Raw genomic sequence first — 5062 nt, forward strand, 5'->3', positions numbered from 1 at the left:
TGTCGTGCACGCCTCTCCATCATCAGATTTCGGGCGAGTGGATCTTGTATGTGGTAGAAACCAAGAGTGCTGAAAGAAGTTTTGCATGTACGACCACCTTTTCTTTCAGTTTTACTTGCTTTATGCTTTATGCTTTATCAGAGTGGGCAATCATAAATGACAACATAGAAGAGGAATAAAGAATCTTCTTTTTTTGCCAATTACATAGCAAGCTAAAGGAAAACATGCTAAAACCACATTGAAGATTTGAGTAACACAGTTAAATTAAATATGAAGGAACAAAGCTTGATGTTAATATTAAAGAGATTTTAAATGCCTTAAGCATAGAATAAAATATTCCAAAACATTTGAACTTTGCAACTCACTCAAAAAATCATGTCTTTTGATCAATTTTAAACAGAGGGTTCTCACTTGAGAAAGACCACTTTTTGATGGTTGAAACGTTGTGCATTTGATATAATAAATTCTTTAAATCCGTAGAGCCCTGAATCCTCCGTTTCTTTTGCTGACTTTGGAGTCTGTCATTCACAGGGACTCCCCTGGATCAGGAGCACCAGTAACAGCAAGTATCAGTTAGAGTTTTCAGTTTTTGGTGTGCAGCATTTATCTTGTTTTTTTCTGCTTTTGATCAATTTTGACATACAAAGGGTGGAGGGATACCAACATTGATCTCTTGGGTATCTAGAGGGAACTATCAATATGCAGACTATGGCAAAAGTATCAACAAAATAAACATGTCCAAGAATTAGGTATTCAATATTGTTAATCTGCAAGACAAAAACATACAGAACCCCTATAAGATCATATTGAACCTCCCCAAAAAATAAATCTGATTTTAATATAACATGTTCTGTCTCTGAATTTAATATCAAAGTACAAAGTACATTTGTTCTTAATGAGAATCATTCTGTTTCACAAAAGATTCCATAAAGTTTACATTTGATTAATTTCTTAATTGTCTGTAAACTTCAGGAAGTTACAGTACAATTATTACAGTACATTAATGACCATTTTTCAGTAAAATTCATGCTAAGTTGGTTATTTCTTCAACAGGTTTAGAAAGCCCTGCTTAGCTTTTGTGAATGATAACAATAAAACATTACAAATGCTTTTTCATAACAAAACATTTGTGCTGAAGTGTGATAAGCAGTTGAACTATAACATTGATTATTCCCATTATATTTAAACAATATAGTTTTGGTAGACTGTAAAGAATGTACACATCTCAATACATGCAGTACTTAGCACAGTCATTAAGAAGAATTCAAATATTATCTGTAATTATAAAGTGGAAGAATTCCCTCACTCTCACACTAAAGTGCTCATTATCCTTTGTCACCTTAAGTTATTTCTATAGGGGTAAGCCGTTTCTCCTCTATTTTATGTTGTGCAAAGTATTGCACACAAATGACCTCTTAGCACTATGTTGCAGCATAGAGATACTTATCAATAAAAGACAATGCATTTATTGAAATGGAGTTCTTTATTAAATGTTTTACAGCCAGCAGCACCCTAAAATATATAACTTGGAAAATGTTTGAAGAATTCAGAGTGTTTTCTTCTTTAGTGTTCCTCATATTCCAGTAAGTAAAGATTGCTTTGCCAAGCAGATACAAACAAAATGCAAAGTGCAGTGAAGTTTTTAATAACACGTTACCACTGAAAAAGTCAATGTAGTCAGCAGGATTTGAACCTGCGCGGGGAAACCCCAATGGATTTCAAGTCCATCACCTTAACCTCTCGGCCATGACTACATAGCTGGTAGTACTGAATACAGTTACACAGATGGCTCTTGAGCGGATATGGGTAACGCTCACTAATGAATGATGACCAATATGAACTAAATAACCATGAGAACATTTTCAGAAAGAGAAATACATGACTTGTTTGTACACATTGTTTAAACAACATTATGTTTGCAAAATGTTGCTTCTATTGGGTTTTTGAACAATGACGAAAAATACTTTTTGTTAACCACATTCAATGTATAGTATGAAACAGATCTGAGGCAGAAAACAAGAAAAGGGGTTAAAAGGAGTAATGGGAAAATGATCTAACTTGGATGTCAGAGATTAAAAGAGCAGAGGTGGAGGGCAATTGGGGCAAGAGAAGATGGATCATTACAGGAACATGCTCCAGTGGCGTAATCGGTTAGCGCACGGTACTTATATGTCAGTATATGCTAAGCTATGCCGAGGTTGTGAGTTCAATCCTCACCTGAAGCAAACCCTTTTTTTGTTTCATCAACCAATAGCATTGTTTGAATGTATACGATGTTAAATAAAAGGCCTATGGATGTAAATTGCAAAATGTAATCTTTTACATTAAAAACAACATATCCACATTTTGCTATTTGGCTTATATTTGAGCGCATGTAAAGCAGTCAAATTCAATAGGTGTCTCAATGTGGGCAAGAAGATATTGGTAATTGATGATGTATGATTTAAAAAAATAAAAAAATGAGAGCTGTCCAAGCACATTCTTCCTTTTTTCAAATCAAAATACACCAGTGGAGACAATGCTACTCATTATTTGGGTCTAGAGGATACATATATTTCCAGATTTATATATCCTAAAAAGGCAATCTTTAATGAGCATCCTGTCTATCTGTACTAAGTAAGGGTCAGCCTATCCCCCCTTCTTAACCCAATTATTCACCTCTCACATTCGTATCTTGTTCATCATATGTAAACCACTTCTCACCTCTCTCATAATCTTTTGTTATTACATTTCCTCCACCTACCCCCTGAGAATGATTAATAAACAAATCTAAACTCAATACAAAACCCCATTAAGAGTTAAAATTCACCCTAGCAAAGTCACATTCCACCTTTCAATCAAGCCTGAAATATTTTTTCAAACACAATTTGCACCTGAATGGCGGTGGTGGAACAAAAGCTTTCTACGTTATGTTTTTAAATCCAAACAAGTATAAATCCCTCTTAAGAGTTAATCCTCACTGTAGCACAACCCCATGCTATTTCACCAGAGTTTTCAATTGAATAAATTCTCTTATTGCTATAGGCGAGTGGATCTTGTATGTGGTAGAAACCAAGAGTGCTAAAAGAAATTTTGCATGTACGACCACCTTTTCTTTCAATTTTACTTGCTTTATGCTTTATGCTTTATCAGAGTGGGCAATCATAAATGACAACATAGAAGAGGAATAAAGAATCTTCTTTTTTTGCCAATTACATAGCAAGCTAAAGGAAAACATGCTAAAACCACATTGAAGATTTGAGTAACACAGTTAAAGTAAATATGAAGGAACAAGGCTTGATGTTAATATTAAAGATATTTTAAATGCCTTAAGCATAGAATAAAATATTCCAACACATTTGAACTTTGCAACTCACTCAAAAAATCATGTCTTTTGATCAATTTTAAACAGAGGGTTCTCACTTGAGAAAGACCACTTTTTGATGGTTGAAACGTTGTGCATTTGATATAATAAAAAAATTTAATCCGTAGAGCCCTGAATCCTCCGTTTTTTTTGCTGACTTTGGAGTCTGTCATTCACAGGGACTCCCCTGGATCAGGAGCAACAGTAACAGCAAGTATCAGTTAGAGTTTTCAGTTTTTGCTGTGCAGCATTTATCTTGTTTTTTTCTGCTTTTGATCAATTTTGACATACAAAGGGTGGAGGGATACCAACATTGATCTCTTGGGTATCTAGAGGGAACTATCAATATGCAGACTATGGCAAAAGTATCAACAAAATAAACATGTCCAAGAATTAGGTATTCAATATTGTTAATCTGCAAGACAAAAACATACAGAACCCCTATAAGATCATATTGAACCCCCCCAAATAATAAATCTGATTTTAATATAACATGTTCTGTCTCTGAATTTAATATCAAAGTACAAAGTACATTTGTTCTTAATGAAAATCATTCTGTTTCACAAAAGATTCCATAAAGTTTACATTTGATTAATTTCTTAATTTTCTGTAAACTTCAGGAAGTTACAGTACAATTATTACAGTACATTAATGACCATTTTTCAGTAAAATTCATGCTAAGTTGGTTATTTCTTCAACAGGTTTAGAAAGCCCTGCTTAGCTTTTGTGAATGATAACAATAAAACATTACAAATGCTTTTTCATAACAAAAAGCTATTTGTGCTGAAGTGTAATAAGCAGTTGAACTATAACATTGATTATTCCCATTATATTTAAACAATATAGTTTTGGCAGACTGTAAAGAATGTACACATCTCAATACATGCAGTACTTAGCACAGTCCTTAAGAAGAATTCAAATATTATCTGTAATTATAAAGTGGAAGAATTCCCTCACTCTCACACTAAAGTGCTCATTATCCTTTGTCACCTTAAGTTATTTCTGTAGGGGTAAGCCGTTTCTCCTCTATTTTATGTTGTGCAAAGTATTGCACACAAATGACCTCTTAGCACTATGTTGCAACATAGAGATACTTATCAATAGAAGACAATGCATTTATTGAAATGGAGTTCTTTATTAAATGTTTTACAGCCAGCAGCACCCTAAAATGTATAACTTGGAAAATGTTTGAAGAATTCAGAGTGTTTTCTTCTTTAGTGTGCCACATATTCCAGTAAGTAAAGATTGCTTTGCCAATCAGATACAAACAAAATGCAAAGTGCAGTGAAGTTTTTAATAACACGTTACCACTGAAAAAGTCAACGTAGTCAGCAGGATTTGAACCTGCGCGGGGAAACCCCAATGGATTTCAAGTCCATCGCCTTAACCACTCGGCCATGACAACATAGCTGGTAGTACTGAATACAGTCACACAGATAGCTCTTGAGCGGATATGGGTAACACTCACTAATGAATGATGACCAATATGAACTAAATAACCATGAGAACATTTTCATAAAGAGAAATACATGACTTGTTTGTACACATTGTTTAAACAACATTATCTTTGTAAAATGTTGCTTCTATTGGGTTTTTGAACAATGACGAGAAATACTTTTTGTTAACCACATTCAATGTACAGAATGAAACAGATCTGAGGCAGAAAAAAAAGAAAAGGGATTAAAAGGAGTAATGGGAAAATGATCTAACTTGGATGTC

At 33.9% G+C, this 5062-nt stretch overlaps 3 non-coding genes across 3 annotated transcripts; 1 reads left to right on the plus strand and 2 right to left on the minus strand.

The window, feature by feature from the left end:
* Nucleotides 1-1672: 1672 nt before the first annotated feature.
* Nucleotides 1673-1754, minus strand: TRNAS-UGA (transfer RNA serine (anticodon UGA)). Its single transcript has one exon. It is a non-coding gene; the product is annotated as a tRNA-Ser (tRNA).
* Nucleotides 1755-2132: 378 nt separating this feature from the next.
* Nucleotides 2133-2225, plus strand: TRNAI-UAU (transfer RNA isoleucine (anticodon UAU)). The gene is given in 2 exon segments: nt 2133-2170; nt 2190-2225. It is a non-coding gene; the product is annotated as a tRNA-Ile (tRNA).
* Nucleotides 2226-4666: 2441 nt separating this feature from the next.
* TRNAS-UGA (transfer RNA serine (anticodon UGA)) lies at nt 4667-4748 on the minus strand. The gene has a single exon. It is a non-coding gene; the product is annotated as a tRNA-Ser (tRNA).
* Nucleotides 4749-5062: the final 314 nt, after the last annotated feature.

Source organism: Ascaphus truei, assembly GCF_040206685.1.
Source record: "Ascaphus truei isolate aAscTru1 chromosome 12 unlocalized genomic scaffold, aAscTru1.hap1 SUPER_12_unloc_4, whole genome shotgun sequence".
Lineage (NCBI taxonomy): Eukaryota > Metazoa > Chordata > Amphibia > Anura > Ascaphidae > Ascaphus > Ascaphus truei.